Raw genomic sequence first — 25125 nt, 5'->3', positions numbered from 1 at the left:
CTCAATGTCTGTGCAAGAGTTGGCAGAGATTTCCGCAGGCGACAAATGTTTTTGCCTACTCTGTGATGCCCTGGCCAAAGGAGAGTGGAAGTGGGCTCTGATGGGGCGAGACGAACACACACAGGACGGGAAGGTAGCGCTGGAGCAGCTGGGGAAGGTGAGGAACAAATTGCCCTTTATGGAATCGGGCTGCTATTGAGAGGCTAGAGGATGGTCGTGCCGTCAGCGTTGGTCTCCAAAGTAAGAACACTTGTCCATCAGGTACATCGGGGGTCAGCTAAGACCAAGACTAAGACCAAGTCACGCTTAAGGATAAAGGTGTGGTTCCCCAACTTAGAATAGCTGGTGGACAATTTTGTGAAGAATTGTAGTGGGTGTCAGGCTGCAGCCCCAGTGCACAGAGAGACCCACATTGAGTCAATACCCAGAGGCACTGGACCGTGGGAGATTGCGCACATGAATTTTGGATCCATAGGGAGAGACGTGCATTTTCCAGGTATCCCGGGGGGGAGTTTGTAGAATCTACCTCGTTTGAGAACATTGTGCCGATGTTGGACACGGTCTTTGCTGCTCATGGTTTCCCTGAAGAAGTGTGTAATGATAAGGGGCCGTCATTTCCTGGACAGAGTTTTGCAGGCTTTGTAAACGAGTACAGAATCAGGCACAGGAAGACATCTCCAGTGTGGCCCAAAGCAAGTAGGGAAGCGGAACATTTCATGCCGACCCTGAACAAGGTATTCAAGATCGCTCATGGACAAGGGCAATCCCTGCGTGGAGCGCTCCAGCAGTTCCTGAGGGAATATAAGGGTCACTCCTCACTGCTCCACGGGAGTTGCCCCCGCCGCAGAAGCTCTGTTCAGAAGGTGCATGCCTGGGTTTTTGCAAGACAGTGAGGATATAGCACCGGGAGTGATCGGAAGCACGAAGGATGCGGAATGAGAGAGAGAATGTCGGGAGGAAACTGCGATCAGCAGACATATTCCTGGGAGATGAGGTGCTTGTCAGGAACCGGCACCCGGAAGGCACGATTTTGCTACCATATGACCCAAATCCTTTGGGTGTGGTATGAGTAAAGGGCTCAATGGTGACTGCATCTGACGGAAGGACGACGGTTACCAGGAAATCTCTCACTACTTTTTTCATTTAAGGAAGCCCAGTATTCCAGATCGCCTGGCGCGAGGAGTTTGGATTTAATAAGCAGGAAGTACTGGCTAACAGGGGAGCGTAGCTGCCACGTCATACATGTATGCCGGAAGAGCAACTATATTAGGCATGTCTTAACTGTGTGCCCTGCCCTGCATATAGTAAACACGTGGGGCAAATACAGGTTATATGAAGGGAGAGCTTTTGCTTGCGATGTGTTTCGGGGTTCAGCCTTGGCAGGACCTCAGCAGTGCTGCTGCCAGGTTCTCTATAAAGGGGTTTCCTCCAGTGGTAGGATAATATAAAGTGCTGCTCACCCCCCCCCCCCCCCCTCCCCGCTCTGTTAGTGTGGGGTCTGCTCCTTGTTTAACGGACTATCTTGTAAATTCTTTCCTTGGTAAAGATGTGCGTCTTTTTTTGTATTTATTGATTGGTAAAATGTTTTATTTTAGTGAATTGTATTTGACAGTGTTTTCATTTTGCATGTATGATTCCGTTTGTGTATTGTGTGAAAAGTTATATAACGAAAATGCACTAAAAAATGAGTGGGCCTCGGGGCAACTGTGCCAACTGGAGCTGGGGAGGATGTGTGGTCAAGTGCCAACTGGAGCTGAGAGGATATGGGGCAAGTGCCAACTAGAGCTGAGAGGATATGGGGAAGTGCCAACTGGAGCTGGGAGGATATGGGGCAAGTGCCAACTAGAGCTGAGAGGATATGGGGCAAGTGCCAACTGGAGCTGGGAGGATATGGGGCAAGTGCCAACTAGAGCTGAGAGGATATGGGGCTACTGTGCCAACTGGAGTTGGGAGGATATGTGGTCAAGTGCCAACTGGAGCTGGGAGGATATGGGGCAAGTCCCGAAGTTACAGACTCATCTCAAATGCTGGTTTCGCCACTTAAAAAGCGTGTGATCCTGGGCAAATGTGTTCTGCACATTAACCGTAAACAATGTGTAAATCAATCTACTGTGTTTACTTCAAGGGCTGAAGCATAGTCTTACTTTACAGCTCTTTGGCACAATTTAAACGATGGCACTTCTGTTATTTATAAAATAATCAAGTCCAAGAGTAACTGCGGTTCTTTGGCCAGTTCGCCTCCTAGAGCCTGGAGACCCCCGCCTCGGCGCTACCCCTCCTGCATGAAGCTGCACCCCTCGCCCTGCTGGGGTGCTGTTAGTCTCTAGTTACCCGTGATTCCTCCCTCCCCAGGAGTATCCTGCCCCCTCCCTGGGAGGACTGCCTCTGAGCCGGGTCCAGGGTGGGTGCAGCCCAGTGCCCGGGGCCTGCAGGTGCTGTAGGCCGCGGGGTATCAAAGTAGAAATACTGCAGAGGGGGTGTGTGGGGGTTGGGAGGGGCGAGCACTCACATCCTAATCACGGAAGCCGTGACTGTGGACGCCCCACTGAATAGTGCCTGGAAGTCTGTCCCGGGGTGTAGCGTCTCTGCACTGAGCGTGTCCAGAGAGGGTCTGTCTCATTTCCTGCAGAGTCCCGGCATGCACCGCGGGATTCCCGAGTCCGGGGATTAAAGGCCGCGCGCTTCCTCTTTCCTCTATTGTCTGCGGGGGTCCTGCTGGTAAGTGGTGTCATATTGCTTCTGGGCTGGGGGGGGGCAGGAGGGTGTGGTGTGGTGTGGGCCCCAATCTCCGCTAATGCACGTGTGCCTCTTTTACGCCTCGGATAGCCTCAGCTTTTACATGATAATGCCATTGAGTGGAATGTATTTTCAAGTGTCCAGGGTAGGAAATGGGCCGGAACACCCAGGTGCGCCGCTCCCGCAAACTCTGCCCCCAGACAACTCCAAATCAGCTCGGATTGGAGCCCAGTTCTCGCGCAGGAGACTGACTTCAGAAACAGCCACAGTCGCACCCACTGAGCTGCAGCTGTGCAAACCGGCATACATGCCCTGCAGTTTACACCCATCTCCCTGTAAGAGTGAGTATGCTGACGAGTCCCACATCCAGCTAAAAGGGGTTTCTTGCTGAATCACTATAAGGCATGTTTTCAAATTTAAAATAGTGGGCATTCTTATGCTGCCCATAATGCTTTTATGCAAAGCCCCCGGATTGGGTCATAGGAAAAGATACCGTATTGTGTGACCTGGTTTGGGGCTACACCCCACGGCCCCACCCCTCCAAGGAGGCCAGGGTTCCTCCAGTACATTGTTTCCATTTTCAGCCCTGCAAATGTCGACACCTGATGTTAAGGTTTTTTCTCGCCCTGAGTAGTAAGTGAAGTTCAGGGCGGTGTGTTGTGTGTGTGTGTGTGTGTGTGTGTGTTGCATACGTGTAGCTGCAGAATGACCCAATAACTGATGACCGCACAGGGACTTCAGATGCAAACCTCGTACTTAGAGCCAAAGTACCCAAGTAGTGTCAAGCACTCCAAGGGCAGAGGAAGGCTCCAGTATCACTCTTCCACCAGCAACAGGGAGTGTCACAAACATGTGCACAGGCCGCGGCCCCCAAGGTGGAAGATTGCTATGTGCCATCATGTGTGCACACGCTGGGATATCCCAGATTCCTGTGTGGTGTTCTGGTTGTACAGGCTGATGTCCACCATTTCTCTCCATTATATTGAGCGCAGAGGGAATGATTTCCAACATTGCTCTCCATTATATTGAGCGCAAAGGGCATGATTTCCAACATTGCTCTCCATTATACTGAGCGCAGAGGGAATGATTTCTAACATTGCTCCCCATTATATTGAGCGCAAAGGGCATGATTTCCAACATTGCTCTCCATTATATTGAGTGCAAAGGGAATGATTTCCATTATATTGAGCGCAAAGGGAATGATTTCCAACATTGCTCTCCATTATATTAAACACAGAGGGAATGATTTCCAACATTGCTCTCCATTATATTGAGCGCAGAGGGAATGATTTCCAACATTGCTCTCCATTATATTGAGCACAGAGGGAATGATTTCCAACATTGCTCTCCATTATATTGAGCGCAAAGGGCATGATTTCCAACATTGCTCTCCATTACATTGAGCGCAGAGGGAATGATTTCCAACATTGCTCTCCATTACATTGAGCGCAGAGGGAATGATTTCCAACATTGCTCTCCATTATACTGAGCGCAGAGGGAATGATTTCCAAGAGTGTTCTCCATTACATTGAGCGCACAGGGAATGATTTCCAATATTGCTATGTGTTACCCTGGATGCACCCTGAGTTATTTCCAAGATTGTTCTATGTTATCCTGGGTGCAAAGGCAGTCCTTTTTAAGTTTGCTATGCATTCTTCGGGTGCACAGGCTATGATTTCCAAGATTCCTCTCTGTTATCTGTGGTGCATATGTTTTGATTTTAAAGATTGCTCTCTGTTATCCTGAATTCACCTGCTGTGATATCCAAGATTGCTCTGCTTCATCCTCTGTCCAGGCTGTAATTTCCAAGATTTTTCTCGATTCAACTGGCTGTGCAGGCAGCGATTTTTCAGTATTGCTCTGTTATGCTGCGCACACAGACAGTAGTCTCAAATATTGCTCCGTGTTATACTTGGTGCACAGGCTGTGGTTTCCAAGAATGCTCTTTGCTTTCCTGTGCACACATGCAGTGATTGCTATCCCAATCACATTCTCCTGGGTGTACAGGCAGCGAGTGCAGGGTGATCTTGAGTTCAGAATCAGTTGTTTACAAGACTGCTCTGTGTTATGCTGTGATTTCAAAGATTTCTCTGTGTTATGCACAGTCCACAGTAGGGGTGTAACGGTATACCGGTATACCTTTTTTAGATACTGTGAACAGCTTAATTGTACTATAATAACCGTTACATTGTTTATACCGGTATACCGTTTTAGGGCCTGGATCTATTAAGTGAGCTTTTCAATCTGATTTCGAAAGGCTGCAGTATGCAAATGCTGCGCATTCTGGATCTTTCACTGTGGGGTGTGGCGTCTGCCAAGGGGGCCTTGAGTGGCAGACAAGAGCAGAGGGAAAGTGAGGCCACATTATTAGTTGCAGCTTTGATGCTGTGACCGCTCTTTCTCTGTGATCAGTAGAGTTGGGTTAAAGATCAGCCAATTTGTAGTTTTCCTACCAATTTGAAAGATGGGAAACTACACATCCCAGAATTCAAACACGGGAATGAACTGGATACCCTTAAGATGCATGTCCACAAAAGTTAGCTCTGTAGACTGTATGAACACTGGGACTATCAGTGCTTTGTGCTAGTATATAAACTGCCCCCCAACACTGTCCTCCGTGTAGATGTACACATTGGCACTGGAGTTGTTGCTTCGCTTGATCCTTCACCTTCCTTCTGCATATGGCACTGGATTCAAGCAGGCAGGACAGATTCTACATTCAATTTGAAGTATTGAGAGCAATGAGGGTGAGATATGTCTCAGGTCTATCCTCAATTTGTGACACCACCCATGAAAGCATTCCTCCGTCTCAACTCGCATCACAAGGGTCCTAATGCGCTCAGACCTGGGGAAAATGGTAATGATGGGGCTGTGGTGAGGTGGTGGTCTAAGCCATATTTGTGCCGATATGTATTTAAACTTTGTCATTCACAAAAAAAATGTGTGCCACTCTCTTTAAGGTAAATGAACAAGAAATCAACAGCGCCCATTGAACGCTGTCCTGTTAGAATTACAAGGTCAGTGGTGACTCAAACATCAGACCTTTATAATACACCAGGCAGATGGTAAACGAGCTATAGTGATTTGATCAATATGCAACCTTTCAGTGAGTGTGTGTTGGCTATGACATTTTTACAAAAGAAACATAAGGACATGGGCTTTCAGACCTCACATGAGTGACATTTCTCCCTTTAATGGGATAAAGCGTTATCAAAACAAACCTTTATGACTGATGGCAGCGAGGGGTCTTGATGCCCATGCCATGCGGTTCCAAAATAATGCAGGTCGAGGCCAAAGCGATGACCTGTGACTGAGCAGCAAGCTCATTGCTCAAAATGTGCATTATAACACTTCCACTAGTCACTCTTTCTTTCATTCAAGGCGATCAACGAGTGAGCGCCAAGAAAGACCAAATCTGCAGCTTCCTTAGATTCCTGGAGGATCAGCTAAATATGTGCAGAGACAAGTTTCAAAATGCTGACAATTTATGACCTTTAAGAAAATATTTGTTAAGATTAGTTAACTCCACCTGCTATACCACGATAACCATGATATACCGTCATTTGGCAAGAAGGTTATCATACCAGCATAAAACCAATATTGTGACACCCCTAGTCCACAGGCAGTGATTTCCAGGACTGAGCTGTTATTTTGAGTGCACAAGCAGTGGTTTCCAGCATTGCAATGTGTTGTGCAGACTGAACAGGCAGTGATTTCTAAAATTGCCTCTGTGTTACTGTGAGCTGTGATTGACCTAACAATGTAGATTGCTGGGTTTTGTGTAAATGATGATCATCTCAGCACCATCTTCCACAACAGTCAAAATAAGGTGATATGGATACGTACTGAACTGTGTGTATGTGTGTGTGTGGGGGGGTCTGGGGAAAGTGTGGAAGTTAACTTTGTGGGTCATCTTTCAAGGATATTAAACAACACTAAGAGGACTTATTTCACTCCTCTGACCACCATCTCCTTTCCTTCTCTATTATTCTGCTCCCTCTTATCCTGCTACCCCTCCAACTAACTCTTTTCTCCGTTGAGATCTATGTGCCTTTGACTCCTCCTTGTTCATTTCCATGTGTACTTCTTTTTTCTTTTCTCCCTTCCCTACCAGACTTTGTCTCCCTTTCAGCTGATGCTGCTACTTCCTCTCTTTTTCTCTTCCCTCTCAGTGTCTCTTAAATCCTTATATCCGGCATCTCGCTTTTCACCACCTGGAAGCCTCCTCAGCTGTGGCTCACAACAGATTTGCTCCCTGCAGCGCAACCTTCGCGGAACTGAACGTTGCTGGCGGCCATTTTCTGTTGCTTCTGATTCTGGTCCTGCCTGTTCTCTTCACTCTGCTTTCGACACTGCCCTTCTCTCTACCAAACCGTCTTACTATTCTGACGTTCATCTTTGTTGTCTTTTCCAAACCGTGTCTCATATCCTCTCTCCCCCTTCTCTAGATCCTGCTCTCTACTCATCCCTTTCTGCGGGAGACATGGCCTTGTACCTCTCTTCTAAGGTCGCTCTCCTCCGCAATGCTATTTCCCCTTCTCTGTCCTTCTGATCTTCCTCTTCTGTGCCTTTACCTTCGGCTTCACTGTCTTCCTTTATCCCTCTCTCACGCACTGATACTGCTGCTTTACTGACTAAGGCACACCCCCCCCCTCTGCCCCTCTTGATCCTCTCCCATCTACTCTTATTCTATACATCTACCCTCTTCTTCTTCCCTATTAAACACCCCTGTCTCAACTTCCGTCTTTCCCTCTCTGTTCGGGCATGCTGCTAGACTCCCCATCCAGAAAAAAAACCTCCCTGAACCCTTTCAACTATCGTCCCATATGTGTAGTTATGGTTAAGTTGCTCAACTCATAGCAATACCACTTTTTGGGCGGCTTATACCTTTGCTCCCCTGGACGAATCCTCACCAAACATTGCAAAAAAAGTATGTGGTCCTCTGGGATTTTTTTTGCTAAGTTTGGTGAGGTTTCATCAAGGAGGGCGGTGGGGTCAAGTTATAAGGGGGTCCAAACATTTTTATTTCTTCCATATAGTGAATGGAGAAAGAATTTGCTCACGCCTGCAGCCCAAATCGCTGGATGGATTTTCAACAAATTTGTGGCAGGAGCAGCGGCATGGTCTGAAAGCGTGTTTCCGTAAATTTGGTGAAAATCCGTCCAGTAGTTTTTAAAAAAACAGGTAAAATGTAGGTCCAAAACATTAGTGATAGCCGGCTGGCGGGCGCCGTGGTGTCTGCGGAAACCCAACACGCCCGCTGCTTGACTGGAGGGAAGCATGATGTGCGTCATAATTTTAAGAAACGCCCGCCATGTTGTATCCATGGATATTCGCTGATTCCACAGCGGCATCTGGTGGTGGGAAGAGGGGCTGGAAAGGGTGGGGGAGTGAAAGATGTTCAGATGATGGATTTGTTTTGGTGGAAGAATACAGTGTTGTGTCCGTGTTGTCTGTGCACACCGCGACAGTTAGCGGGTAAGATCTCAGTCAAGCAGCTTATGTGGTGACTGCAGGCAGGCTTCACTAGGGTAGGGGAGTGCATTGTGGATGATATGCAGATGTTTGTATATGCTTTATTGTGCTGTAGTGTTGTGGTTTGTGGTTAGCTAGCAGACTCTTGGGTGCATGCACGAAAGAGTCTGTCCACTGGTTGAAGTACTGTAATAGTATGTCTAGAAAAGTGTACAGGGCCTTAGGTGCCTAGCTTATTGGATTGAAGAGTGTGCTGACCGGTTGTACGTACTGGAATACTATGTGTACAGAAGTGGACAGGGCCTCAGGTGGTTGACGTATGTGTGTGGGTTATGGCAGTGTATAGATTGTTGGGTGTATGGCTGTGTTATGCTGTGGTGATTGTGACCAGCTACTAGACTCTTGGGTGTATGGCTAGAGGCCATGTACCCAAGAGTCTGTCCACTTGCTGTAAGTAGTGTAATAGTATGTTTACAAAAGTGGACAGGGCGTGTGTCAGGTGGTTGGTTGGACTGTCTCGAGATTCTTGGGTGTATGATACTGGATGTAATTGTGGCCAGCTACTATAGTTTTGGGTGTATGGCCGGAGGCGATGCACTCAAGAGTTCAAGAGTGTGCCCACAGATTGAAGTTCTGTAATGGTATGTGTAGAAAAGTGGACAGTGCCTCAGGCGGCTGGCTTATTAGACTCAAGAGTGTGCTGAGTGGTTGCACGCACTGGAATAGTGTATTGTCATGATCTCTGCTTCCAAAAGATCAGGACTTGCCCGACTCCCTTGGAAGCAGACCCATAACCCCGGTTCCGAGTACCAGCCAGTCCCAATTGGGACCTTTTGGACCCTGTCCTGGCGCCAGTGGCACCAGGCTCATAAAGATGCCCAGTCCCAGCGCTGGAAGCGCCGGGCTCATAATGCTTGGGTGGATTTACCTGCAGCAGACCATGCTGCTTACTTACCTGCCAGTTGAACCCCTGATCCTCTTCTGTTTGGGACTACTTTTCCTGTTGGGTGGGGCAGGAGCCACTCCCTAGGTTCAGAACACTGGAACTCTTCTGAATCTTGCTTTGCGTTATTCTGCATTCTCTGCAGCAGAACGCTCATCGTGTCTTCTGCTTCTGATCCTGGGCCTAAGGGAACAAAGGCTTACCATCCTGGAATGCAGTCTTCAGCAGCACCTGTAAAGACAAAGAAAGAACAGGTTAGCACTACGGTCTTCAGTGGCAGCGCATCTCTTACCTGGTCCATCGGCTGTCACCAACGCCTCGCGCTGCATTCCGGCATCTGAAAGACAAAGGCTTACCTACTCTTCGCATGCTCCGGAGGTCTTCGCACTGCATTCCGGCATCTGAAAGACAAAAGCTTACCAGCTCTTCGCACGTTCCGGAGGCCTTCGGCGCTGCATCCCGCATCTGAAAGACAAAAGAAGGTGCGTTTAAAGACATTGGGCAACTTTATTACTCACGTGCCATTACTCCTTCCCACGCCGAATCCAGTGGGTATTCCAGCACCCTTCAGCTTCTCTAAAGCTCCGAACTTGTACCTGCAAGATAAAAGGGACAGTTAGTGCGCATCGTGAAGCAGGCTACAAGCGCTTACTTACGTGCTTCCAGGCGCTTCTATTCCTCACGTGGGTTCGATCCTCAACTCTCATCAGCCCGCCATCCGCCATCGCCGGAACCCTGCAAAACAAGAGATATCATTACAAAAGACTTTTAAGACATTTGAAGTGCCCAGAACTTACCGTTCGTGCAGTTAACGACGGACAGCAGTCCTCTGAGGTCAAGAGGCCTGCACCCTTATCCAGTGAAGAAACTGGTTACGGCACCCTGCCCCGAGGCAGATGGAGAGCTCGGCGTTCACTTACCTAAGGTGAGGGTGTTAACCTTTGGGGTTCTACAGGAGAAGAGAAAGGGAAGAGGAGAGAGGCACCCAATAACCCCAGTTCATTAATCCCATATTTTCTATCTGCAGACATCTTACTCTTCGAGTCAGACATACAGTGCACAGAGGTCCAGTCCAAAGAGCCAACCGTGTGTTACACATCACCTTTGAAGATACGGCATTCACCCAGTCAAGACCGGCGCCTCTGCGGGAATCAGGTGAGCGTTACATGTATGTATAGAAGTGGGCCGGGCCTCAGGTGGCTGACTTATGTGTGTGGGTTGTGCCAGTGTACAGATTGTTGGGTGCATGGCTGTGTTATGCTGTGGTGATTGTGACCATCTACTAGAGTCTTGTGTGCTTTACCGGAGGTCGATGCACTCAAGAGTTCTAGAGTGTGTCCACAGATTGAAGTACTGTATTCGTAGGTGTAGAAAAATGGAAAGGGCCTCAGGCCGCTGGCTTATTGGACTCAAGAGTTTGCTGACTGGCTGCATGTACTGGAATACTATTTATTTTTAAATGTTTTTATTGGTATTTGTATTAAACATAATAACATATGATATGATTCACCAATAGTGTTTTGCATATTAAGTATAACATATAAACATAAACAAACAACATTTAACCAACAAGTCTTTGTATATTATTCTATTAGTCAGTATTTTCTGCAGGTGTTTTAGTAGGCTGTCATCAGCGCGTCGGCACCACTCTTATTGGGGGGTGGTTGGGCTACTTGATCAGCCACCTAGTAGTGGGGTCTGTACTTTGTGCCACTTAGGGCCCGAGTCATAGCCCCATGCTTTCGCTGGGGTTTATCGTCAGGTGAGTGGAACATGTCCCAGATTAATGACTTCCAGGCTTCGTATGCTGGGCTTGCTTCTACCCCAGCTTTGGAGACCCCTTCGCCCCACACTCTGGTCTCAGCACTCGTCCAGTGGTCCAACACATTGTACCACTTTTCATATCATGGTCCTCCCAGGGATTTCCACGCCATTGCAATGGACCTCTTTGCCTATATACATGCCATATCCATTAGTTTAATTATGTGCCTGTATTTACCTATCCTCGGGTAGGACCCCAGGAGGCATTCCTTCGGTGACAACTCATACCTCACCACTCCATCCTTCTGTTTTCTAATGTTTATTGCTATCGGCTCCAGGGCCCAATACATAGAGCATGGGTGACAGTGGGCAGCCCTGTCTGGTCCCTCTCTGTATGTCCCAGGTGGCTGAAACTATCCTTCCCGTCTTTACCCTGGCCACCGGCGTTGCATAGAGCAGCTCCACCCATCTGATGACATGTTGGCCCAGCCCAAACTCTCTCAATACCGTAATCAACCACTCCCAGTATATGGAGTCAAATGCCTTTATGGCATCCAGCGAGACTACTGCAAGGTGTCCCCCCACCCCCTACTAAATGTTTGTTCCACAATGTGTTGTAGGTGCCGCAGGTTTACTGCCGTGTTGCGGCTTGGGACGAATCCACTCTGATCCTCATGTATTAGGGTGTCTATCACCCTGCAAAGGTGATTGGCCAGTATAGTTGTCAGGATTTTTACATCATAATTTAGCATTGCCAAGGGCCTATAAGAGTCACATTCGTCTGTGGGTTATGCCGGGTTTAGGAATCGGGACCACAAAGGTCTCTCTCATGGTTTTTGGGAGCATTTTGAACTCAAATGCTTCCTGAAATACTTTGTGTAGGATCGGGGTCAACTCCTCTGAGTATGTTTTGTAGAATTCAGGTGGCAGACCATCACTTCCAGAAGCCCTACTGGTAGCCAATGATTGCATTGCTTCACTTATGTCTTCAGCAGTCAATTCACTGTTGAGCATTTCTTTGTCCGCTCTATCTAGTCTGGGCAGCCCTATTTCCTCCAGCGTGTCCAATATGTCCTGGTGTGGCACCTGTTTGTCGTGGTGGTACAGCTGGGAGTAAAACATTTGGAAGGTGTTGTTTATGGACAGCTGCGTTGTGTGCACTTCACCCAACTCATTCTTAAGTGTCGTTGTTAGGTATCTCAGGTTTTCCCTTTTGCACAGCCACGACAAAAGCCTGCTCGGCTTGTCCCCCCCTCGGAGTGTGCTCTAGTGGTTTTTGCTATGTAATCAAATTTCGACAGTCTATTCCAGGCTTCACCATTGGCTTCCCTGACCGCCATCAGTTCCTTCTCCCCTTCCCTTGTCCTCTGGGCATTGGCTTGAAGTTGACTAATCTTTTCTTTGTTTACCTCCAGTTCTCTTTTTAGTGTCTGCCTGATTTCCCCCCCCCCCCCGCACCCGCAATAGTTTTCCCCCCTCACCACTATTTTCAGTGTTTCCCTTATGGTGCTCCATTTATCTATGCTCCCCACATTGGTTTCTGTGTACTCGATCAGTTTAGGGCGAAGTTGTTCTTGGAATGCACCATCTGTCAGAGCGTCGGCCGCCATCCGCCACAGTGGTATGGGGGGGTCTAGGTCCGCTCATTGCCCAGACTAGTCTGAAGGGCGAGTGATCGGATACCGACCTGCCCAGATAAGCTGAAGAGTCGATTTGAGGGAGATGTGCGCTGTCCACAGGTAGGTAATCAATTCTCGTATACAGCCCGTGTGGGGACGAGTAGTAGCAATATTCCCTCCTCCCTGGGTGTAATTCCCTCCACACTTCTGACAGGTCCAGAGTCTCTATGACCCGCTTGAGTGGCGATGTTGCGTTCCCGTCCCGTTTTGTGGCGGGATGGACCTATCCAGGTCACAGTCATGCACACAGTTAAAATCCCCCCGAATCCCCCCAAATTAAAGAAACTATCACGATATGGGGCCAGTGTCTCACACAGCCCATTTAAGTACACCGTAGACCTCATTTTGCTCAATGCTGCCCTTAACAATTGGGTATCTCCCTTCTGTATCCGCTACTTTCGATATTAAGCGAAAGGGTACAGACGCATCTATCCAGGTATATACACCCCGTGCGTATTTAGAATATCCCGCACCATTGTCTCCTACTGTGAGATGGGTCTCTTGTAACAATGCTTTGGAGATTTTTTTTAATGTGCAGAAAAGACTTAATCGTGTTTCTGCGCATATAGGTGCCCGCACCCCGAATATTCCACGTCAAGATTTCAATGTCGGCTGCCATCATTATTTGGTTCCTTTCTGCACAGCCTCCCCCCATCAGCAGCACCCCAGTCAACCCCCGCCTCTTCAATTGAATACTTTCGCTTTTACCACCCGTAAACCTCTTCAACAATTCATGCTGCTGTGCGATGACAAAAGTACCTTTTGGCCAATAATGTTAGTTTTCCTCGATCAACCTCGTTGCCCCCCCTCCAAACACCCATTGTCTCAATGTGTCCACTGCCTTGAAGAGTTTAACATTTTTACAACAACAACAATAAAACAACTTAACCAACTGCGCCCAGCAGCCACTTCTTGGAGGTAGCGCTCAGGCGCCCCCGCGCCTTCCTGGCCCATCCGGGTCATCTTGCGCACGATTCGAGGTGTCAGCAACAGGCCAACACCAATCCTTTCACGGGGTGTGTTCATTGCCCCCGTCTTCTTCAATTCTAGGTCTTGGCGGTGATGCTTCCTGTCTATTTACTGTAAACTCTTTCTTTCAGTCCATTAGTCCATCTCCGGAGCTAATTCCTTATGCTGTGTGTTGGGGTGCAGATCTCGGCACATCGTCCTCCCCTGTATCAAGGTTATGTTCCAGCCACATGATGGCTGCCACCAGGGTTTCCAGAAACACGGCACGGCCTTTGTATATCACTTTGAGCCTAGATGGGTACATCAGCATGTACTTGAGGTTCGGTGCTCGCAGTTTAGCCTTTATTGGGACAAGAGTTCCTGACCCTCTGCACTGTTTGTGTGTAGTCCGGATATATGCTGATTTTGGCATTGTCCCTTTTAATCTCCCCTCCTTCCCTTGAATGTCGTAAAATAATCTCCCTGTCCTGGAAATTCAGGATCCTGGCTATCATCGGGTGTGGGTGTGATCCCGGTGGTGGTCTTTTCTGTAATGTTCTGTGATCCATCTCAACAGCAAAGCCCTGTGAGAGCCGGCTAACTCGATTTCCTGCTGCAGTAACGTCTCCACGAAGTTTGTGGGGTTGGATTCTTCCATTCCCTCCGGGATACCAAGTAAGTGCACGTTGTTGCATCTTGCACGACCGTCTGCATCCTCAGCCCTCGTTTCTAGGGCGGTATTTCTCTTTTCTAGTGCCTGTAGCCTGGTTTGTAGGTCTTTGAGTATTTTCCTCGTTTCCTTCTGCACAGCTTCAGTGGTTGTCACCCAGTCCGCCAGTGTCTATGAATAAGCGCAATGCTGCTATTGCGTCCAACACCTGTTTGTCCTTATGATCTTCTTTTGGGGCTTCTTCCACCGGTGTGGCTCCCTTGTTGGTCTGGGGATGATCTTTCGCTTTGGGAGTGACAAACGAGTCCATTGTTGGGGACTTATTCTTCTCCTTCGCCGAGGGCATATTTACTAGGTGACTCAGTGGTGGCTGTGAATCCCAGCTGCTATGTTGTAGCCTGCTGGTTGCCATTTGTCAGGGCTCTTGTGTGCGTCCCAGTCGTGCCCAGCAGCGATGCACTTGGCAGCAGTATGCCCCAGCACCCTCCAGTGGTATATGTCTTCCTTTTTAACTACCACTGGAGCACAGCAAGGTGTCTTAACAGCCCTCCAGGTTAGGATCTAGTGCTACACGAGGGCGTATAGGTGTCAGCAGTGCAGCTTACTCCTGTTTTGTGCTTGGCTTTGCTTACCCCTTTCTGTTCTCTGATCGGTGTGTAGCTCATGGGGGGCACCCGCGCGTGGGTGGGATAGTGTATGTGGTTTGTGTGGAGATTTCAAACCCCCAGACCACCTTATTTTGTCTTTAAATGCGTTGTGCTGCGCACTGCGGTACCCCTCTGCTGTGGACGTGCAATTTTCAGGTTACGGTGCTCTGCGTCTTTCCATGTTGTAGCACTGTATGCTCAGGTTGTCCAGTACCCCAGCCTGGGTGACGTGTTATTTGGAGTGTTTCTAGGGGTGAAGCTTTCTTTATGGGGTGGGTGGTTACTTAGTCAGGCTGCGTTCAGGTGGCCTCCTCCGTACCAGGGGTGTAGCAGGTGGTGGCCCAGTCACAGTTCGTAGGCCGCCCTTGTCCTTGTCAATGAGCCGTTAATGTCTGGCAGGCTGCTTCGCGCACAAGGCCCTTGGTGGCGTATGTAGCCGCCAGTTCCCTGACAGCCAGCTGTTATAAGCTCTATTGGTGGCAGGAAGTCACTTCGCTGTTCCTAGCGCCTAAGGGGTACTCACAGTGCATCGCTCCCTCTGCCGGGGGCACCGCCCTCCGTGGAGCCGCGAGGTGTGGTGAAGATGTCCGAGACTATTGTAGCCTCAGTTTCACAAGGGTGTCCCCTGCCCCTCTACGTGGCGACCCAGTAGTTTCCATATGCTTCCCGCCTCAGTTAGCTCCGTGAGGCCTGAGGGGGTGACTGGTGATACAGCAGCTAGTTGTGTTTCCCCGTGTGTTTTTCCATCCGTGTTGGCGTCCTGTTGCTCGTGAAGTCCTCAGGTGGGAATGCCGTAGTTTGTCTCAAGCTGCGGTGCCTGTCCTGTGTCAGTCGGATAACTCTTTTTTTATTGTTATTGGGCCGCACCTTGTGTGTTATCGTCGTTGGTGGGCCTATTGCTAAACCCTCCGCAGGTCACTTTCCACTGGCGGCGCCAACCCAGCACTGCAAACGCCTCCTACTATTCGTATGGTGCAGCCTCAGGCACCAGACTTTCCTGGTGATGGAGGGGACGACCACATCCGACTTGGTCGAAGGGCGCCCATGGTGTCCTCCGTCCAGCCTTGTCCCAATGTTCCAAGTACGGCACGTTCTGCTCGCATTGTCTCCGGGTGCTCCCGGCTCCGCCTGCATCAGCCGTGCATAGATGTTAAGCCGAGATAGGCCCCGCACAGCCCGGGGGGAGGTGTTGGCTTTCTCCTTTATTGTGGATACTCTGTGGCTTTGTACATTTTACCCTCCTTTCCGTCCTCACTGTTGTATTGCGGCTCCGTCCGCCATCTTGCCGGGCGGGGGGGCGCCTGTTCGGAGACCTCGTACCAAGGTCCACATGCTCTGATTTTCTCCGGATTTGTTGCGATTAGGGTCAGAATCACCTCTTCTTTGCTGAGATGTAGTACGGTGATTATACACCGCTGTTGCCTGAACGTTCAAGGATCTACTGTAGGATCTAGATGGGAGCCCTGGGCAGGCACATCTTCACTCCATGAGCACTTGGCCACGCCCTCCGCACGTACTAGAATACTATGTGTACAGAAGTGGACCGGGTCTCAAGTGGATGCCTTATGTGTTTGGGTTGTGGCCACTGGGCAGATTCTTCGGTAGTTTACTCTATTATGATTTCTTGGTTGCAGCCAGTTAGTAGAGTCTTGGGTGCAGAGGTCATGCATCAAAGAGTCTGGGCATTGGCTGGAAGTACTGTAATAGTATGTCAACTGAAGTGGATAGGGCCTCAGGTGGCTGTGTTATGTTTGTGGGTTTTGGTAAGTGGGCAGATGTCTGCATGCATGGCTGTATTATGCTGCAGTGGTTGCGGCCAGGGCCTATAGTCTTGGGTACATGGCGGGAGGCTGTAGGCATATGATTTTCATGGTGTATGATTTTCCTTTTGAAAGTGGTGGTACTTTGGTTGCAGTTAGATACCAGTTGGCAAATTCTTACTGTTTATCTGTTTCCTCTTTTTAGCAGTATTTCTTTATGCGTTTGCTTGCTGTTGATGTTTTCTAAGTACTGTGGTATTTCAGAGTAATATTGCAGAATTGTGGGGGCAGTTAGATACCTGGTGGCATATTCTAACTGTTTACAGTTTCTCCGTTTTGCAGGGTATGTTTTCAAGCACGTTCATTCTTGTTGGTACATTTACATTTTTCACTATTGTGAAGTGCCTTTGCAGCACTATGGGTGTAGTTACATGTATTTGCGTATTTCTTGCATTGGTATGGGCATGGTTAGACAGCTGTTGCCTTATTCTACCAGTTGGTGGTTTCAGAGGTTATTGCGGACAGTTTGTAGACCCTCATACTCAGTACCTTTCTTTTTAAGTACTATGTGGGCAACAATATTAGTGTGTCTCTTCTACAGTTGTTGTTTCTGTGACTATAATCATTGGGGAACAAACTGTATAGCAGAGCAACTGATGTCTTTGTTGGATAGTTGCTGTATACTAAGTTGTTCCAGTTTCACAGGGTAGAAGATTATTTTCCTTTTGCAATTACATATGTGATGGTGGGTATTGGGAAGTAGGTTATTCTACTTTTGTAGACCAGTGAGTACATTTTGGTTTCCAGAATATTAAGTAGGCATTTGCAAGGTTTGCTGGTAATCTCTGCTTCAGAGTAATGGAAGTATCATTGCATTCAAGCCATCCAAATTTATGTTTAATGTATGCAGTATAATGACCTGCACTGGTTGTGGTGTCTGTGTGGTAGATTATGCCTACTGTTGTGAAGGTTTTCCTGCCAAGTGATACTTATGCAAAGCAATCATTAGGGACTTGTTCCTTCATCACATGGCTGCAGAAAGTGCATGTATGTTTCCACATGTATGAAATCTGGAAGATTTCATTTATAGTATGTTTTGATTTCTAGTACTAGCAGTAAGAACATTAGAAATTCTTGTGTGTTTACAGTGAATCTCACCATTCCTGCACAGTAGTCTAATTCCTGTCTTATTCCAGAAACCCTGTGAAGGAGTATGATTTGCAAACACAACTGGTCCACATCAATTAAGTACATGTTTTCAACAATTGGTGGCAATTGGAATAGAACATTGGTTGCTACATTTGCATAGCAATTTACACCAGATGTATTGGAAAATTTGAATGGACCAGACAGTTCTGTGTCTGAGTCATTTGATGGAAACCCACATGGTTTCTTTGAAGAGGTAGTTCTCTTTGTGCAGTTGGGTATGCATTTGCCTTTTCAGTACATCCTTCTGTGGTTGTGGTAATTGATGGAGCACCAGCTGCTTTCAATTTATCTGGTGATACTGTTGGGAGATCATGTATAAATTGTGTTTGCACTAGTTTTCTTTTACAAAGTTTTTCTTTATGTGGAACAGGGTACATTTTGAGTGTGTAGAGTGCATGTAGTCTATTGTACTCTACGATGTACTCTACGATGTACTCTACGATGCAAGGAATGTCAGCGTTGACTTTACTTGCATCAAAATTGACTAGAAATAGTCCTTCAAGTGTACGTAGATGTGACAGTGCTATTTAACTCATGCCTTCTTAAAAGACTGTGCTGCCAATGTCAATCAATGCTTAATCACTGTTACTGCATAAACTAGCGACAGAGAAAACTGTTCTCTGCATACATACATGTCTTTGAAAAGAAAGAATGGGGCTGTTGAGCGTCCTATCCTTCTGAAAGTTTGCCAAAGTGAATAATGACAAACTGAATGCTGTTGTCACATGGGTATATCTGGAAGCCAGCAACTGTACCAAGTGCTCCATTAACTAAACCTTGCTCCACGTCAAGGTTACGCTTTAGCATTACTCTACAGTTTAAACACAATGGGCCTCATTACAACCCTGGCGGTAGCTGTGCCGATAAACACTTGTGTTAATTGAAGGAGATCTCCGAAAACAATAACGTGTTTTCCTCCAAAGAGTTCTTCGTAGTCTGTTTGAAGGACCACTTGCAATCTGCGGTGAATCAAAGCCAACATTAGGTTGAAGACCATGCTTGTCTCATCTATAAGTAGCATTTTCATTTGTTTCAAAGTCTGAGTAGCTCCATAGCAGCTCCTGCAGAACATTTGCAGTAGTCTGATTTGTTTTGGTGTTCTACTGGAAGGAGTATCAATTGGTGTAAAGTGACACTCCTATGTTGTAGGCAGCTAAACCTGTGGGGCAGTTACAACAGCTGAAAGCGTGTTGTTTGCCAATTGTTGGAGGAACTTGCTGATAATTTTTATTAAGAATATTTTGCCTGAACCAGCTTGACCTCTTGCATACAGCAGTACAGGTGTATTGTCTTGACAGGTACAAGTTTTAGTTTTGTGCTGCATACCATGTTCAATTTCTTTATTTACTTCTAGGAAAATGCTACGCTGCTCAATGTTTAGTTGTGATTTCAGAACAGCAAAGTCTTCTGCAGATTGCTCATACTGAAACATGGGGTTTTCTACTTCAGTCATGGCTAATTCTGCCCAATTTGCTATGAATGGCTCTCCAAGTGGTTATTGGCTTCCTGTCGGAGAAGGTTGACTGCTCTCCAGAGTGTCTTCATTTATTTCTGCTTGAAGTTGTTATTCTTGTTGGCGTTCATTGACCAACATGTTTTTGTACTGCGTAAAATTTATATCTGTTGTAGTGCTTTCACTTGCATTGAAAGCATCTTCATAGGAGGCATGGGTGTCTAATACATCTTCTTCTTTTCTCCATGGTTTAAAAAGTTGCAGTAGGGCCCTGTAGTACAGTTATTTATGCTGAGGAGTTTTGGAGTTGAGGAGTTTTTAATGATAGTTTAATATGATTAATCATGCTGCATTTGGTAAGTTTAACCAGGCTGCCCTCACAACCTGTGATGTACTTACCTTTTTTCTCATCTGGTTTAATATTATTTTTGTATGAAAAGTTTTGGGGCCCTGTGTTATAGGCACATGGCTCCCAAAGCAAGTACTCCTGTTTGGGTAGTATGTGTTCAATAAGTTGTTTTTCAAAATGTCCTGGCTGTTGGGATCGTTTTTAACAGCGCCGGTAAAGCCGTAATGACCCCCTATGGCTTGGTATGATTTGAGAACTCTTTTTCTGGATGCAGCAGGACCATGGCTTAGCCAGACTATGTTTCAGATTTCCCATAGTAGGCAGTGCCGGTTAAACGTTCTGCGGCTTCATAGCTGCCACATTCTCTTTGGGAGAGCATTTTTATGCCAAAGCTGTAGAATTAATCACAAAAGAACATACAATCGATAAAAAAACAGATTTGACGGAAAGCAGTGAACCTCTTACAATGGGGTGAGTCTTAGGGACATTCTGACCAGGTTGTGGAGGGGAGTGAATGGAACAGGGAAAATACATAAGTGGACATACATAGATTAACCCCTTTACTGTTCATGATGGGGTATCTCGTCCTCTGCAGTGCATTCCCAGTTTGGAGGATGACATACCTCGTCCTATCCAATACTTGCCTTTGGGGGAGCAGACCCCACACTGTTGTAGTGCTGATGGCCCCAACCCCCAGGCTGTGAAGGGGAAGACTTCTCCTTCCATGCCCGGGAGTCGGGGGGCTGCCGTGATGATGTTGGCGCATGCTACTAGCGCCGACGTAATCAGGAAATGATATTTACATGCTGAAGCCAACCGGCATGTAAATTTAGCAGAGACACTTTTGCACCCTGCTCTGGCATTTCTTGCCTGATTTGCTTGTGGGAAGGCATGCAGATTGCTGGTCGAGGAGTGTTTCGATCCTTGACCAACATTTGACTGGACAACCAGGAAATTGATTCGGCATGTGGGCACCTCACCCTCACCCTAAACATTGGAAATAAGGATGCACAATGTTGTTTTCACCCAGTTGCCCCCAAAGAAGGCAAAACAAAATGGCGCACTATAGAGAGGCACACTTGGGGGCATCGGGGGGCTGGCCCTGTGCCTCTGGGCCCAGCTCTCTAGGAAATCTCCCCTCCCCCAAGGAGGGGCAAACCCTTTATGCTTCCATGGGAGGTGGGGGGCAACATTGAGTGTCTGGCTCCATTTTGCCACCCCTGGGAAGCAGAAAGGAGCTCTAGGCCACCAGGGAAAAGATTCTGAGGGTGGGGGCCACAGTGGGCCAAACAGCCCTTCACCCCACCCTGAAAATTGCCACAAAGGTGGCACAATGTTGTTTTGCCTTCTTTGGTGGCAGATGGGAGCGGTTTTGCCTCCAAGGAAGGTTAAACAACATAGCACTCTATATAGATTGATACACTTGGAGGTATCAGAGGGCTGGCCCTGTGCCTGCTGGTCAGCCCTCTGGGAAATTCCCCCTCCCCCAAGGATGGGGCAGATCCTTGCTGCTTCCCTGGGGGGCAGCATTGAGGGTCTGGACCCATTTTGCCACCCCAGGTAAGCAGAAAGTAGCACTAGGCCACGAGGGAAAGGATTTCGAGGTTGGGGGCCCCCAACAGACTAAACAGACCCCCACCCCACCCCTGAAAATTGTTGTTTTGTCTTCTTTGGGAGCAGATGGGTGCTGTTTTGGACCGATTTGCTCCCAAGGGCAAAACATCATACCGGTCTATACAGATTGGTGAATTCGGGAGTAGCAGGGGGCTGGCCCTGTGTGTGTGGGCCAGCCCCCCCAGCAATCCCCCCAAGGAGGTGCAGATCCTTGCTGCTTCCCTGGGGGGGCAAATTGGGCGTATTTTCCAACATGTTGCCACCCCTGGGAAGCAGCAATGGGCACCAGACCCGTAGGGATTCCTTTTAGGGGACCGTGGAGGAGCCCACTTAGCAGATAAGCAGCCTCCTCCCCCTCTGGACCCAAAAGGGACGGGCCATGCAGTTTCTGCCCTCACTGCAGCAGATCAGCAGCGTAACCTGCCCCTAGTAAGGGTAAAGTTTGATATGGCCGTCCTGGAGCTTTGGCTGAGCCATGTTGCAGCTTTTCCCTCCAGGGAGGGACCGGGACTATGCCGGGGCATTCTAGGACCGCTGCTGGGCTTGTGTACATTGAACCCAAATGGGAGACGAGATCCTGGATCTCTGGCTGGGGCATTTTAGAGCTTTTCCATCTGGGGAGGGATGGAGACCCCACCAAGGTGCCCCATGACCGCTGCTGGGCTGGGGAGCAGTCAGCCCATGTGCGAGGCTAACACCCAAGACCAGGGACGGCATCCCCGGCCGTCCTAGAGCTCTGGCCAGGCAACATTGGTGCATTTTCATCCAGGGAGGGACAAGGACCCCACCGGCGCTGGGCATTCTCGTTCATAAATAGGAGCGCGATTCATGCACGGGTGTCTACTTTTCAGAAATGGATGTGGTTCCCTGTTTTGCTTGGCAACTGCAAAACCCCAGGCCCAAATCTGTGAGTTGTCCACATGGCCAAATCCACTACACCTTTGTCTTCCCAGGACCTTCGTGTACCAGTGGTTTAGCCTTTTCCCTTTGTGCCCAGGTAGGTGCACCCACACAAGTGAGGTACCATTTTTATTGGTACGCCTGTGGGAATGTGGGAAGGTAAGACATGTTTTGTTGCCCATGTGTTTCAGTGGTTTCCTGGTTGCAATTGTCTCAATTTCTGGGTAAAACATTTTAGCGCGATTCACGCAAGTGAGCCCTCTATTCGATTCCCATGGATGTCTTCTTTTCAGAAATGCATGGGTATCCCTATTTTCCTTGGTGGCTGCGATACCCCAGACACAAATGTCTGTGTTGTCCACAAGGCCAAATGCAGTCTTCCCAGGGCGTTTGGTGTACCAGTGGTTTAGCCTTTTCCCTTTGCACCTATGTGAGTGCACCCATACATGTAAGGATCCATTTTTTCCAGGACACCTGTGAGAAGGTAGGACATGTGTTGTTCTCTCTTGGTTGTGATAATGTTTTTATACAACCCTTTACATTTCCCAAATGTGACCAAAATGTAGTCGCTGCTTCAGGCACTGTACGCTTTTCTGACCTGTGCAATCACCTTTCATTTAAAAGGTCTGCCTGTGCCCTTTCAAAAATGTTTGCATGGTCTTCTTCACCACATTGGTTTTCATTATTTTCAAATGCTTACGTCAGTTTAGGCCGTCAGCATACACATCCTGTGTACCATGGCTTGGTTTTCGGCTCAGAATATTGCTTGCTTTGTGAAACATTATGAAAAATGTGTGTTTTCCTAATTAGAAGAGTCGGGGGAATGTAGCGATGCATTGCTTTCCTGAATTTTCATGGAAGCCATTTCCTTACAAGTGCAAACATGTCCAGCATATAATTTTGTTTCTGTCACTTATCCAATTTTTCCCCAAACTATGGGAATTATGGGTACATAGTAGTTGCCTGATCTCTGCAAATTACCATTCCCTGAACTTTGAATTGTATCTACTGTTGGGGTGGTCAGGAAAGGTCCTGATGACAAATAGGGGTTCACATTGCGCGTGCCATATGTGGAGTGGCGAAGTTGCAGTTTTACATGTATCTAGCGTAGTTAGTGAGAATGGGATAGGTGTTACATTTAGTGTTACTTTGTGTTTAAGTTGATACATTTAGATCTGCACGCGCATAGCAAGATTATTCTCAAAACCACAGATGGAATGTAAATGCAATATAGGTATGTTGTGTCATGAAGCGCTTAGAAACTAGAGAACGAGGAGCATCATAATGTTGGATGCAGTAGTTTTAAAGAATACATGCACCGACATATATACACGGGGTTCCCAAGGGATACATGATAATGCCAGTTTAGGGTACATGGGCAATGTACATATCTGTATGCCGCGTGGTTTTGCCAGGAGAACTCTGTTTGGCGGGGAAAACATTTATTTGCAAGGTTGGAGGCAAAGGTTAGGAAATGAGTAGCCGTGACCTTATCAGATGGTCCTTTATAGCCAGGTTGGGTGTTCATGACTTGCCATTCTTGCGGTAAGCAGATGCAATCTTTTGACGTGCATGAGAGCCTCTTATTCTTTGTTGAGCTAGGTCCAGCCATCTATTTGTGGCTGAGCAATAAACCTAGGGTGAATCGACACCTAAGGGCACTGTTGATCAATACTTCATGGGTTTCGATTATTTTCTCAGGTAGTGGCCAGAGGTTATGCTTGTTGACTTGGTAGTTGTTTAGATTATAATAAAACAAGGACACCAGAAAGTCTGGGTGGGTGAGATAGTTATTACCAGTTCAAAGGAAACATATTTATTCTCCCCACCCCATATTATTTGAAGTATCCTTGCAAACCACGTCTGGGGTTAGTCTGAGGCCAGCTAGAACATGTAATGAATTATGTATGACCTACAGTGGAATACTTTAGGAAAGGGGTGTGCAACAAATATGAACTGATGATGGTAGAAACATTTATGTGACCAATGAAATTGTGGGAATTGGAGAAGAATGGATTTCCTTTGTATAGGTTTGACCAATCGTGTGGGGGGATAACCTGTAATAAAATACATGGGAGAGTTTTAACTGTTGCAAAAATGTATATAAAATGCAAAGATTGGAACCAAAATAATAACGGGTTATACAGGCAACCTCGGGAGGTGATGCTAGAAGGGAAGAAGAACCTTAACGAATTTGAAAGAAAGGGAAGAAACTGTAGGAAACCGAGAAAACCTTATGCCCTTTTTATATACTGGAGGGAAAACCTCATACAAAATCCCAGTTACCTTAAAGGTACAAATTGTTTAGGCCGAATCGAATACCGAAGGAGCAAAAGTGAAAAAAGAACAGGGTTAGTTCCTTTGGGGTGGAAAAAAGTTAGAACAGAGAATGTAACCTCTGTACGTGGCCACATCCATATTACCATTTTGGGGAATAAACTGCACCGAACTATAGCAGTAATTTCGAACTTACCAGCCCAGTTAGTCCTGGGAAGGGACATACCCCAATTTCGATCAATGGTTTCATGGGTAGCCCACAATTATCTCCCAAGACTCCTATAGTTGGAATTCTTCACCCAGTGAAAATAGATCCTCACCAATTTAAAAGAAGAGCTAGTTGGGAGGAAAGTGTTAGTTCCTTCAAAATAAACCAATATCTCAACAAAGAGGATCTAACCTAAGAGATACGCAGGATTCCTTGGACCGTCAACCTTGTTGCTGCACAGTGGAACCCGGAAGGACCGAGAGTAAGAAGAAGTAAACTTCCTCTCTCGTTTTTCATGTGAAGCACCCCAGCCCAACCCACATTGGGGAACGGTATGTGAGAAACTTGAGGGTATTCCCACTCCTACTCCCCTTAGATACTCTGCGCAAGTGATCCAGGAAAGACCATTGCTCTTGGATTCCGAACCTGGGGTGGAGAGGCGAGGAAGGATCACCTGGCTTTAGAGTCCTTGGGGATTGGGAGTGGGGTGCAACCA

At 47.5% G+C, this 25125-nt stretch overlaps 1 protein-coding gene across 1 annotated transcript in view; it reads left to right on the top strand.

The window, feature by feature from the left end:
- The first annotated feature begins 2622 nt into the window (after positions 1-2622).
- Positions 2623-25125, top strand: part of LOC138570290 (zinc finger protein 300-like) — a 38695-nt gene continuing 16192 nt past the window's right edge. Inside the window, exon 1 of the mRNA XM_069649062.1 lies at positions 2623-2718. The gene's annotated coding sequence lies outside the window, so the exon portion shown is untranslated. The remainder of the gene's footprint in view (positions 2719-25125) is intronic.

The sequence above is a fragment of the Ambystoma mexicanum genome, chromosome 2q (assembly GCF_040938575.1).
Source record: "Ambystoma mexicanum isolate Mex_15411 chromosome 2q, UKY_AmexF1_1, whole genome shotgun sequence".
NCBI lineage: Eukaryota > Metazoa > Chordata > Amphibia > Caudata > Ambystomatidae > Ambystoma > Ambystoma mexicanum.
Note: the sequence above shows the minus strand (reverse complement) of the source record. Positions and strands in the feature narration are given on the sequence as shown.